Genomic DNA, 13,526 nt, shown 5'->3' with positions numbered 1-13,526 from the left:
TGGATCAGACTATTTTGTGTAGCAAAATTTGGACATTACAGCAAATATTCCCAGGGAAAATGTCATTCTGTGCCCTCTCTACTGAACCTGCTCAATCATTTACACACAACAGCCCCAGTTTCAAAGCAGGATCTGAAACAATGCTTGGCCACCAGAGACAAGGTTTTTTTATTTTCAGTTTACTTTGGCCACAGTTTATGTGTGCTTTTGTGCACTGAAAGTTACAATCCTTGGACAAGCCATTTCACCAAATACATTAAGGATATGACCCATCCCTTTTTGAATGGTGGCAGAACTCCCACTGACACCATGAAAACAGGATTAAGCACTAATCTTTTATGCAAACCATGAATGCGTATTTTTTTTAGCTCCTAAACTGCAAACACCACTGATATCACTGCGTTTTTCAGCTGTATCCTGTTTAAAATGTGCCTACTGTTGGGTTTGCTATAGCTTTTATTAGGAGAGGAGATGGAAGTGCAGTATTCATGATTTTTTAATTACAATAAAATCATGAGTTCATCCTGATGCTAATAGCAATTACTGCAGAAGTTATGATCAAAGAGGTTGCAGACAAAACCCCATTTTTTTGCAAAGAAATTTAGAGGCCAGCATAAGGAGTGTTATGGAAAATAAAGCAGGATAGCATAGTGCTAAAGGGAAAAATAGGCTGGATTGTACTTAAAGGAAATTAGCCCAAGTTCATTTTGCTTCAATGAAGTTATTGCACTTTACCTTTGGCCCATCTACTAATTGCTCAACTTATGAGTAGCAATGATATTTGAACATTTTACATTTAAGTGATGTTGTTTACAAAAAATACTGGATGGATTTTAAAAGTCTGTAACATCTTATTCAAACTGCAGGCAATTTAGCATAAATACTAAAATCTGCCTGGAAAAGGAAGAAAAAGGATTAAAAGATTTAAATCTCTTTAGAAAGTCTCTTGAAATGATAGATACACCTTACAAGGAAATATGATTTGAGTTAGGACTGTAAACTCAGCTATAAATCTGGAATGATTTCTGTGAAATTATTATAAATGTTCAGCTTGAAGTCTTTCCCTGGACTTTTCAATGCATTAAAAGCATAGGTGAGGTTTTTTGTTTTCTTCAACTGTGAAAACTTCAGAAATAACGACTGATAGCAAAGAGATGAAAGAAGCTGATTTTTCATTTTAAAAGTAGTACATTTAATTACAGCTGATGTTCAAGATACTCATCAAGTAATGTTTTATTTCATTTGCTAAAATTTATTCTGAATTTTTACTTTACCTAATAAAGTATTAACTGACTTTTCCTGGCAAAAGACAGGAACCTTCATAGCATATAAGCAACCTATGCCAGCTGCCTGGGAGCAATACCTGCTCTGCAGCATATGGGCACATCCTGCAGCAGCCACAGCCTTCTCACATTTATGACTGTGGGGACAGCGAGAAACACTCAAGGAAGCAGAATTTGCCAAGTTGTGTGATGATACTTGGAAGAGCAAAATAGTAAAAAATGGGAAAATACCTGCCAGATGTCTGTGGCTGACACCATCCTGAGATTGCCCTACTATGACTTACACCAGACTTCTGCATCACTGCACAGAGCAGGAGCTTGATTCCCTTTGACAGTCAGGTTATGGGGTTTTATTCCTGTCCTCTGACACATTTTCCTATCTTCATCCCACTTTCCCTCGTGGCTCTGATTTTCATCTGAGCAACCTCAGGTACTCCAGATATATCCATGACATCCAGATACATCCATGAGGAAGAATGAAAGCTCTTGTCAAAAGGCACGAGCACCTCTTTGCAACTACTCCTGGGTCCTGAAAAGCCCCAAAAAAGGGACACAGGGTAAGTGCTGTGGTACTGCCACCCATCTCACCTTTCCCAATAACCTCAGAGAAGCCATCACACCAGAATGTTTCCTTGGCATAAAGGAAGAATGAAGTCACTTGCTCGTGTCCTTTCTTTTCTCTTTCACTGTGCTTTTTGGATAGGTCAAGACTCTTCTGTAACTTTTGAAGAGCCTGTTTCTGGGACTTTAATTAGGGTCTTTTCAAAAGGAAAATAATAAAAAGAGTTCTTGAGCATCTTTTATGCCCCTTGAAAATACATCTCTATGTCTGTGAGTGCTCTTCCATAGCTTTTGCTTCTGGACAGAAGGGAGCTTCTCTGGACAGGCTATAAATGCACAGTGAAACCCAGAGCATGTTTGTGTAAAGTCAGGTCACCAATGTTAGGACTTACTTTGTCAACTAGCTTCTGGAAAGAAAGTAAAAGAAAATACCAAGACAGTCCTAAAATTTTCAACATTAATATCAGATTCTGGTATGACACCAGGAAATTCACTGGTATACCCTTAGAACAAAATCAGCAGGGAGAGTGAAAAAGTCTGCAGTGGGATTTGAAAAAGGAAAGCATAGCTTTGTTTTTGTTTGGCCCGGTACAGTAATGAATCCCAGCTCAGAAAACACTCCACACCCTTATTTAGACAAAAACAGACAAGGTCTAACCTGTGCAGGAACTGCACCTGTTCAGCTGTGGACACAGCAGACTGGGAGGCATTCATCCACCCGAGCAAGAGCAGGAGCAAGTGTCCTGGCTCTCCTCCTCCTGGTGTGTCCCGAAATGTCACAGGAGCATGGATCTTCCTGGTGGCCCCAGCATTTCCTCCAAGGATGAAGGCAACAGAAGCACGTGGCCTGTGACCTTGGCAGCGTTATCTGCCTTATGCATCTTGTTCCTAAAGGCTTGGATTCAGTGCCGAGATCCAATGTCCTTAGGGTATTGTCTTACTGGAAGGGAAAGTTTATGCATATTTTAGGAAAATATGTTTTTGATTGGTTTGCTTGTTGTTCCTCTTTCAGGGTCTATTTTTACCAAGTGTCAGAAAAATAAGATGCTAGGAGTCCTACCACTGCACCAAACATGATCCAGATACCAGAAAGAAACCAGTGTATCCTCAGCAGCCTTCCCCATTCATAGGGGAGTGGATATGTCACTGTCCTCTGCAGCACGTGAATACAAGCCTGTGGGAAATGACTTGCTGATAAGGCAATAGTATTTCTCTTCTGTCCAAAATGTGCTTGCCAACATAGGAAAACACTCTGAGCACTGCACTCAGGTTGTTCCTGGCTAAACAAAACAGGAGAGAGTGGGAACCTTTAAGGAGAAAGTGGCACAGCTGAGCAGGGCGCACCCGAAGCAGAAGCTGCTGTAAACACGGAGCGAGTGCCAAGGGCCATTACCCTGGGAGCTGCCTGGCACACTCCTGAGGGCCCTGCCCCAATGTTCCTCTGCACAGAATTAAAGGGAGGAAAGTGGGAATTAATAGCTTTGACCGCCCTTAGACACAACCACAGCACGTGACAAACAGAGCGCTTGGGAAAGAGCGAGACCGAGCCACATCCGTGTGCCAGGCTGCTCAGCAGCTGCTCCTGTATTCTTCGTCTGAAAAAGTCCCAAGGTTGTTTAACTTCATCCCAAACTCCTGAAAGCCTGGAGTCCTGATATCATGCACCCTGATCACTTCACAGGGTTGGATGAAAAGTGAAGTTCACTGTGTACAGCTTCCCCTGCCTGGCTCTGCAGCTCTCCAGCTGCAAGCTCAGCAACACAAAGTGTTCAAGCACAGCGAAGCACTTTGCTGCAGCTGTGCCCAGCAACATAGGAAAGCACTTCCACTAACTTTTCCTGTCAGTCCCAGCACTTGTGCTGCTGTTGCTCACCTCCCCAGGAGAGCAGAGCTCCCACTCAACTTATGAGAGCCACCTGCTTCCCCCTCAGCAAGCCTCCCATCTCCTGTCATGCATCTTCCTTATAGACAAGGTTTGGTTCCCCAGCCCCTGCTCACCCAGGTTGCATTGTAAGAATAACGAGCCCCATTTCAGGAGGATCGTTCCTCCAGATGGATACAAAGCATTTTGCAAACTGTTAATTAAGCAAGCCAAACTCAGCAGAGGAAGCTCTCCTTAGAACAGCACAGCAAATCCCTTTTGGGTATTAGAAAGCAGATGTCTTACCACCAGCCCAGCACAAATAATGAGAGTTATTTGTAAGGAAACTCAGCCTGAGGTGGAGATATCTGAATGTATCACAGGTACTAGGTCAGATAATTTATGGTTTCCTCTAAATAAGAGGCACCAGACAAGGGAGGCTGGTTCTTTCCTTTCACTGCTCCCAGGGAGGGGCTGCACCAGACCCTCACTGAGCTCCTGGAGATGAATGTCCAGGTTCCTGCCTCCATGTTCTGAAGCAGGGTAGTCAATGGGGAGCAAGTTTTTAAAAGTTACTCAAAGGTTTCTCTTGCTTTTCAATTTTTCATGTTCCTTATGGACTGCCTTTTCCCCAGAGGTTAAAGCCTGGTTCCTAACAGCCCCTAGATTTCACAGTCTTGATGGAGGTCAAACCCCCTGAATTCTCCATAAGATTTTTGAGACTGCTAGAAGTGCTAGTGCTGGAGGAAGCAAAGAATCAGCAGAAAAAATAAATCCCTGCAGATGTAAAATCCCCTCACTCTATTGCCTTTGTCATGGCTTGTGAGCTATACAAACAAAGGATACATCCTCAGAGTCTCTTCTGGCTCATTCTTTGACTCTGCTGGTGGGAAAAAGGCCCTTGCTTACCTCATGTAGCAATCAGACAAAGCTGCATCCAGGAAAGCCATGGAATCCACCAGGTGGGAGAATCGGACACCATGGGCCAAAATGTCCACTTACCTCTCACAGGGGCACATCTCTGCTCCGTGTGGCTCTGTCACACTGCAGATGTTGGCCAGGAAGACTGGACTGAGGTCCCTCTTAGACATCAAATGTCAGGAAGAAAGCAAGAATGCTGTAAGGCAGAGTAGAGAGAATAACTACCATTATAACCCTGCCTCAAATTGTCCCTGCCCCAGAAACCCAGTGTGAAGGTAGGTGAGGAAGGATGGGATGCAGCTGGCCACTGGAGGCCAGACATGGAGACAACCAAGGCTATTTTATCTGTGCCATGAAGGCAAGGACAAGTGGAGGTTGCTGCAATTTCCCTGTCAGGGAGGAGTTATAAAAGTGGCTGTGCCAAACTGAGACAAGACTTCTTTATGCCAGGGTGGGGCTTTACTAATCATGCTTGTATCTGATTGTGTTTCACTTCACATCTTCGAGACACACTAAAAAGCAATGACTAAATAGGTAACTTCAATGTGGAAATTTCCATTTTGAACTAGCATCCTTCAAAAATAGAAAAAAAAATTGGAATCTAGTCACCTGACCAAAGGCTATCTTATTTGCATAATGAGTGCTCCCCATCAAACAGAAAAATTAAAGCCCTTTGAGTTCAGATTTAACATTAGGTACATTCTTGAAAATTGCCCCAGGGTGCAGAAATATGCATAAGTGTTTCTACTCTGGTGCCAGAAGTGATTGTACCTTCAGGAAATGCTTTTTAAACCAGTTTCAGAGTCTCACTCAAACTGCTTAAACACTTTCTTGCAGCTCACATGCTGAGTTTTGCTACAGATTCCATTTTAAATGCTGAATCCCAAACACCTCTCAAACTACTCCCTTTTGAAAAGCATAGGAAGTCACGTAGGGATAAGGGATGCTCTTTTCCAATAGGATTTGCCACAAACCATAGGCTCCTGCCTATATGTGATGACTTTCTGAAGTCCTCTCATTCATGTAAATAACAGCATTGATCTGCAAAGCTCGTTGATCCCTGGGAGGCTTGAAGAATGGTTAGAAGTCTTGTTTGGGAAGTTTTTTAAAGTTTCCCATTTTTCCACTGTTAAGGTTTGTATAAATGCAAGGTAAGAAAATTATTCTTCATGTTTCATTATTGAGAAAGCAGCCACCACTGAGAAGCCACAATGAGACTCTCTCTCTCTTCAGGCAACAGCCCACTAGACAAATTGAAATCTGTTATTTCTGCAGAGTTCCCATTCATATGGAATATTTTGAAATGGTCTCATAAGCCGCAAATTTTAGAACACGACATTACAAAATATAACAAAAAAAGAAAAATGTCACTCCAGTCTAATTTCCCTGCAGCATTGAATTTGATTTTAAAGAAAAAGAAACTGTGAACACAAAGACATAGCTCTGTTTTTACAAGGATGAAAAAGAAAACATAAAAACTTGTCATTTGACTTGCTATTTACCCAAAATTTTCTAAATTCTTTGTATAACTTCAAAGTATATCAAGTAAGAAGAAAAAGAAAGTTTTCCTATTAAACTTTTTATGAAAAGCACATACATTTATATTTTACCTCTTTCTCAAATGCCACAGAGAAGTTTCAACATACAGTGATTACCTTTTTCATTGCCAGCTAAAAGAAAATCCAACCAGAAAGAAGGCTTCGATTAGGAATACTCCTCATTTTCCCATAAAACATCTGATGATGTAGCAATCAGCATCTTTTCCTCAGTAGAAAGGAGGGGGCTGCATTTTACAGGCTACAAATATGGATCAAATATTGTTTTGTTTTCTTGTGGCTCTCCATAGTCTCAGTACACAATTATGTAACAATGAGGGTGACCTGGGATAAGGACAATCAGCAAAGGGACATGTCAGGATCTCTGTCTCTTGGTGTCTTCTGATTAAGACACGAGCAGACTAAAAGCTCTGTTTTGATGAAGACTGCTGGACTCCAAACAGGAGTAATCTGAGGAAATTCTGTGTTTATTGTTATAAATACCTCAGAGATCCATTTTGATCTTAAAATCTCGGTTGACAGCCTGTGTGTTACCTTCCAACTTGAGCTCATGCTCAAGCTTAAGCCGGTGATCTGAAACAGACCAAGTGTCTCAGGCAAAGCTCGCAGCAGCACATGAAAAGAATTGGCTTGAACTGATTTTGACCCATAACCAGGGTACATGGACAGTAGAGCAGAATTTGGTATCATGTTGAAGATCATAGCTTAAGAAACACAGCAGACAGGAAAATGCTTGCAAAAAATATCTCAGTGTCTGCCCTTCATGATCAGCTCTACTAAATAAACAGATCAGCTCTGAATAGTCTAATGCTAATTGCTACATCATAGCAATATTAAACATATTAATATTTTAACATATTAAACATTTCTTTCACTTGATTGAGGAGCATACTTACTGTCCTGTGGACAAGCCACTAACAGCAGGAGTAACACCTGAGAAATGGCACAACTTAAGATCTAGCCAGTGTTTCACATTTATTTCTACATTAATGTATAATTATGTGCAGTGGATTGACATGGAAAACAATTCTAGCCTTGGCATGGAGAATTTCTGTACAGACATAGCATTTACAAAGTATATTATTACTGACACCTAATTTAGTCTGTCAGAGCAGCACTATGAGGGACTAATTAAAGTCAAAGTAGAACAAATGCTTGTACTCAAGAAAAACACCAGGGAAAACACAGACAGATTTTACCAATCCGCACATAGCTCGTGCCTGTCAATGTGAAGTGTGTCTGAAGTGATATATTTTATACATTTTACCTGCTTCCAAGCAGAGTCTGTTCCACTAAGATAGCTCTCAATTTCAAAAGAGCAGATCACTGGCACTCACTGTTTGCCCAGACTTGCTTACTTAACCAAGCTTAAGATTTTGAATTTTGAGCCTTCAATTACATTTTTTAAGTTTTCGCTGGATTTTCATGGCCCCAGAAGTCTATATCCCAAATATGATAAATCTCCCATGCCAAGAAGGAGAAACAAAAGCAAACAAACAGAAATGACAGGCAGGGTGAAGAGAAGGAGGGGAGTAAAAAGACAACATGGTATTTCCAGCACAACTGTTGGACCAACTCACTGTAAGTTACTTGTAGGAAGCAAGACCCCACAACTACCAGAATATTTTGCAGTGCATTAAATTAATTCAGTGTAAGGCTGGGGCAAAGGGAGAAAAGCTGCTGAGGCTGTTATACACCAAGCTTTGATAATTTCAGCAAATGAGGATCTTTCTTGCCAGAGGCCAGTATTTTGAAGATGCCCTGTTTTAAAATTCACTGAAGCTACAGGACTTCGAGTCAACTAGTCAAAGAGCCAAGTACTCCTGAATAGCTGTTTACTGTTTGCAGTACATATGCAGGGAATGAGAATTTGCAATTACTCTTTCTCAGCACCTGAAATTCCCTCAGTTTTGCTATCAGCATTTGGGACATGGAACCTACAAAGTGTGAAAGAAGACCACATGTTTCTACTTAGGCTTCTGAGGTTCAGCAAGCCTGGGAGACAAGACCCAAAGCTGTACATGCCAAAATCCACCATGCTGCCATATCAGTCAGCTGTGTGACACTTAGGGGTGTTTGCAGCACGGGCTTTGGCCACAGAGCAGTGCAACAGTGATAGATCCAGCTGAGACTAAGTTCCATCCTTTCTGGGGACTGATCACTTGAATGACAAAAAATAGGCTGTGTGTGATGGAGTAGGGTAAGAGTGATGACAAAGAGGTTTCATGCTTGCACAGGAAGGCTTGAGTTATGAAAGACATTTCAACACACCAGCCAGGAGCTTAAAAAAGAAGGTCAGCACAATGCTGGCTTTCTTAGCTTGGCTGCAGAGTATTTTTCAAAGTCCAACCCCTTCAAATTATTCCTGCAGGCCCACATGTACCCTCCATCAAGGCAAAACTGGTCCCCTCTATTGCTTCATTCACAGTTCAGAGTGTTGTTATTCCCTGTGCAGTCCCTGGATCCCATTCCTCTGCCTTGCCCTGTGTTAGAGATGCTCCTTGCAGCCTACACAACATGTACATCCAGACAGCAGCCTTTTGCTTTGTACAGTACCAGCCCAGCCTGAAGGGACAGTGGCTGGGTTTAGAGCAGCTCCTGTCTTCATGGTTTTCAGACGGACAGGAGCTGAGCTTTCCTAGAAGTACATTCAGAGGCTGACGTACAATTACACTGTATTACCTTCAGTCAGATAAATCACTTTTGGGAAAAGAGGTTCATAACAACTCCAGACATGCCTAATAGTTCTACTGTGAGTCTCTGGATAAAGCCAGGGACTGGAAACAAAATGAAATCATTATATGAAATTATTTGTACTACTGTAATGTTTGAGAGCCCCAGCTAAAATGAGACCTTACTTTAGCAGGTGCTTGCTGAGCCAGACAGAGGCGGTTTCTGCCTGAATTATTTTGCCATCTCAACACAAAGGAGAAAGGCAGGGGTGCACTTGTTCCTTCTCTTCCCACAGGCATAGGCACAGAGGAGGTCTGGGGCCAGCCAAGGCTGGTGTGAATGATAGCTGAGAGCAGAGGTTTTGCAACCTCACATAACCCAGGTAGCCTTATTTTTATTGTTGTTGTTATTAAATACATTATCAGAGCCTTCTTAAGCAGTGTAAACCAAGATGATTTCCTCAAGCTATGCTCCAAGAGGCATATTACACCCCCCACCAAACTTATTGAATTAAGTGAAGTGTGCATATTATCTTTGCTTATGGCTTTCAAGGCTCATGAATGCTATGGTAATTGCTTCATAACACAGATCAATAAGTAGAGCCCAAATATGCCCTGCCTGCCTCAGGGAAAGGCATTAAGAGTAGCTGGGTAACAGCTTTTTCAAGATCTTTCTGCCCACCAAAAAAAGGGAACTCACTGTAAACTCTCACTTCTCAGGAAAAGATCTGATTTGCAAGTCTGTCCATAAATTGTTTTTTAAAAAGCAAGAGCTTTCATTTGGAATTAAGGGATCGAGTTAAATGGCTAGGGTTATCTTAAAATGTCCTAAAACTTAAAGTATTTTAAATTAATCCACATTTTAAAGGGCCTCCCTTCACCCCACATCATTGTTGTCAGGTTTCATGTGTCACTTGGATGCAAACAGAGAGCTGCTAGATATTCCAGAGAGATCACACAGGTGAAGTTTGTGTTTATATGAGGACAACAAGAAACACAATAAATACCAAAGGACAACAAAGTAAAATAAAAAAAAAATCCTCATTTCTTGCTATGTTGAAGAAATTTTTGAGTGTGTTTGTCATTTGCTCCAAAAGGAAATATGCCTTGCTATTTATGCAGCAAGTTAGCATATTTCTGAAGACATAAATAAAAATACCAAGGTGAAACACTGAGGAGTTTATTAGCTTACTTATTAAGAGCTCTTTACACTTAACAACCTAAAGCATACACAGAGAAATTTGCAATCAACACTTTTTAAGCTCTGAATAATCCATTCCTTAAGCAAGCTTTCCTGCTTCCTCGAAAACATCTTTCATGTCTTCAAACTTTCAAAGAGGAAAGCCAAATTCATTAAAGCAACTTCTTAGCTATGCTTTCCTCTCTCCCCCCCTTATTCCATCATATCTCCTGCTCTCAAGTGAGCTAATTATTTTGTAATTGGAGCTCCTGCCAGGGCAGGTCTCAGCCCAGTGAGAACATCTCTCATGGATGGGATCCAGCTGGATAAGGGACCATGCAACCCAGGGAAGTGACAAGTGGCAGAGCTGGTGGCCTGGGACACTTGGTCCCCTTTCCTGGTTACACCTTCTCCTCTAATCAGAGATCCCCTCCTTCTACTGCTATCTCCTCTGCATTACCCCACTGCTCTATTCCTCCCTCATACACAAACTCCCATCTTCTCCCATCTCCTTCAGCTTTTCCAATCCCTGCAGTACCTGAATACCTCCTCTCCCTTCACTCATCAGTTTTTTCTTTCATCCTCCTCTCTTTTCCCTTATTGGGAAAATTATTCCCTTTTTCCTTATTGGTTCTGTCTCTTTTCAACACATCTACATCAGAAAAAAATATTTCTGCTGCTAAATAGAATTTGTGAGATGTGCTGTGCTTATTCAAGCTTTGCACTCACAACACCCAGGTTAGCTTAATATATTCTCTTAATTATCTTGCTGGCTGGCTGCAATACATCATCTTAAACCAAGCTAGCAAGATGTAGTGCACTTACAGATAGCTCATGGAGTGTAAATGATCCTACAGGTCCTTGCAATGATCATGCAAGTGAGACACCTTCTGGCAAGGGTAACATGAAACAGACAGATAGTTTGTACATAAAACCCTTTTTTTAAAGTAATCCATGAAAACAAGCCCAATACCAAGAGATGAGTAGGAACAGAGAAGGAAAATTCATGTTTCAGGTATAAATCTTGACATTCTGTCCTTTTTACAGACTTTCTTAGAGTTGAGAATCACAGCACTTCAGTTTCTTTCCCTGACTGTTTAAATGACACTTCTCTCTTTCTCTGGATTGGAAGCCTTTAGCAATCATCTTGTAGCAGTTCCTTAAATTCTCCTCAAATTCAAAAGAATATGAGTTTCTGCAACACCCACCTGGTAGCTTTCAGGACAGCTACAACACCATGTGGCACAACAGGATGCTCTGTGACCTCTCCTATGGGCTGTGCATTCACTTGCTTTTTGTGTTGTTACCATTAATCTGAAATAATTATTAGACAGAGAGCATATGGTAAATCTAAGAACCTAATGCAGGCAGCCAATTCAATTAGAGTTGATAGGAGAAGAGGTGGCTTTGCAAAAAGACAATGAGAAAAGGAATCAGTAAAAAAATGACATAATAACTTCCTTTATCATGGGCCAGGCCAAGAATCCCACTAAAAAAAAAATTACTAAATCTATAGCAGAGAACACTCTGGGCAACATCTCATTTGTCTTGACACAACACACCACCAAAAAGTCATGCTGTAATACTCAGCTCTTTTAATCGTTTTTCACATCTGTATACTTCTCAGTATGAACACATTTTTCTGAGGACAGGAAAAAAAAGATACCCAGGAGCTTTGTTCTGAAGTAATGCAGTATTTCCCAAATCTGCAGTGAGTAAAAATATTTTCATAAACAAACTTAATTAAATTTTGAAGAGACAATATTTTAAGAAAAGCAATCCAAATAGTCTGGTAAGGTGATAATGCAACAGCTCAGATGAAAATTAACAAAAACTGATCAATGTAAACTAAAGGGAGCACAAAAACAGATCCTCAATCTTACATTTCTATTGACAATACTGTATTCAAATAGGATCATGCTGGCAGCAGTATAGAGAAAAATAACTTTTTTCCAAAAATTAATCCTAGGCAGCCAAAATGCAGGATACATTACTGAAACAGAAGCTGACACATACAGAGCATCATCATTGGGATAATTTTATTTAATATGACAGCATCTTGAATTATTAGAAAAACTACTTCAGTAGATAGGAAATTTCAAAACAGACATCAGCTTCCTGAACTCTCACCACCTGTTTCCAAACTCATGAACATTTTAGACATATACAAGAAGAGTCTATTTGACTGATTGCAAATAGGAAAAGAACAGATTCTGACACACAGCTCTGTTTGCCATTTGTGGATGTGATTGAAAACAAGACCTCCCTTGCACTGTATTTGGCTGATTGAGTCGTACAGTCCTTTTTTATTATCAGGGGTTTGGAGACCGTTGGATCTGAATGCAGGAAATAATTTTCTCCCTGTTCAGAATCATTACAGTTTAGTGCCGACACAGGGAAGGACAATTTTTGCATTTTTCTACAGCATGGTAAAATGTTTACACAATCACTTTCTGCCCTTTTTTCCTTCCACAGTAGCTTTAAAGCATTCTTAACTTTGATGATATCTTTTCTCCTTGCTGGTGGTGCCTGCTGGTGATTAATTTCTAGTTAATAGAAGACATTACACAAAACTATCAGTGAGTAAATTAAAATGATCTAATAGTCCTTTCTGGCTTTACACTTTCTGAAATCATTAGAGAGGCAAGCATACCTGTGCCATTGCAATGGAAAAGATCCTGTAATGTTTAATCTGCTTGTGATTTCTGGGAACCTGTCCAATGATGTATGACTGCCAGGGGAAGACAGTATTGTGTCCCTGGGGACTCCACTGGAGCAGGGCTTCCCGTTACCTCATTAGCCTCCACTGCACAAATCCCTGTGCCTGAGGTGGCTTCCCTTAAAGGGAGACAGCAGTGAAGGGAGGTGGGTCCAAAGGAAGGTTGCCTGAAATTTAAGTCTTCAGAGATTTGACAGTTCAGCTAAAGGGTGTTTTTTTAACTTTCACTTTAAAAAAAAAAAAATCTATTTTCCACATTTTAAAAATGAACAGATTTTTTTTTTATTATTAGGAAAACATTTTTTACAGATTTTTTTTGGCTGAAAAAATAAGTTATTGGAGCTTGGGTTTCTGCAAGAAGCTATAATATTGTCTGAAAAACCAATCAATTAATAATAGTTAGCACATGGGAGCAGTTCCAGAGTAAATCCTTCCTCTTGGTGTATGGCTCTTTAGAAGTTGTACAGAATATATCTCCTTCTCCTACCAACAGGGGATAATTTCACTCCTCCCATTCTTGCCTTCTAGAGCACCCCCAAGCTGAGAATTTCTAAACAGGGACAAATTGAAACAAGGAATTAAAGAGTAAGGAACAGTTCATTAAAAACCAAGACAATGAGGAATGCCTGACATTTACTATGCTTGCAAAAACTGGGAGGAGAGGCAGATTGGTTTGTGATAAACGAAGCCAGAACTTGCAAACAGGCTGAGGGGCGCAAGGCTACCAGTGATAAGTGATAAATCCAAAACCCTAAACCAGCAAAAACCAATTT

The 13,526-nt window shown here is 40.8% G+C and overlaps 1 long non-coding RNA gene across 1 annotated transcript in view; it reads right to left on the bottom strand.

Annotated features, from left to right (window-relative positions):
- LOC148223044 (uncharacterized) overlaps nucleotides 1-11,375 on the bottom strand; it is a 99,187-nt gene extending 87,812 nt beyond the window's left edge. The window contains exons 1-2 of the long non-coding RNA XR_015805190.1: nucleotides 11,243-11,375; nucleotides 4,708-4,822 (exon numbers count right to left, since the gene is read on the bottom strand). This is a non-coding gene — a long non-coding RNA (uncharacterized LOC148223044). The remainder of the gene's footprint in view (nucleotides 1-4,707; nucleotides 4,823-11,242) is intronic.
- Between the last annotated feature and the right edge of the window lie 2,151 nt (nucleotides 11,376-13,526).

Source organism: Sturnus vulgaris, chromosome 8, assembly GCF_052056855.1.
Source record: "Sturnus vulgaris isolate bStuVul1 chromosome 8, bStuVul1.hap1, whole genome shotgun sequence".
NCBI classification, from domain to species: Eukaryota; Metazoa; Chordata; class Aves; order Passeriformes; family Sturnidae; genus Sturnus; species Sturnus vulgaris.
Note: the sequence above shows the minus strand (reverse complement) of the source record. Positions and strands in the feature narration are given on the sequence as shown.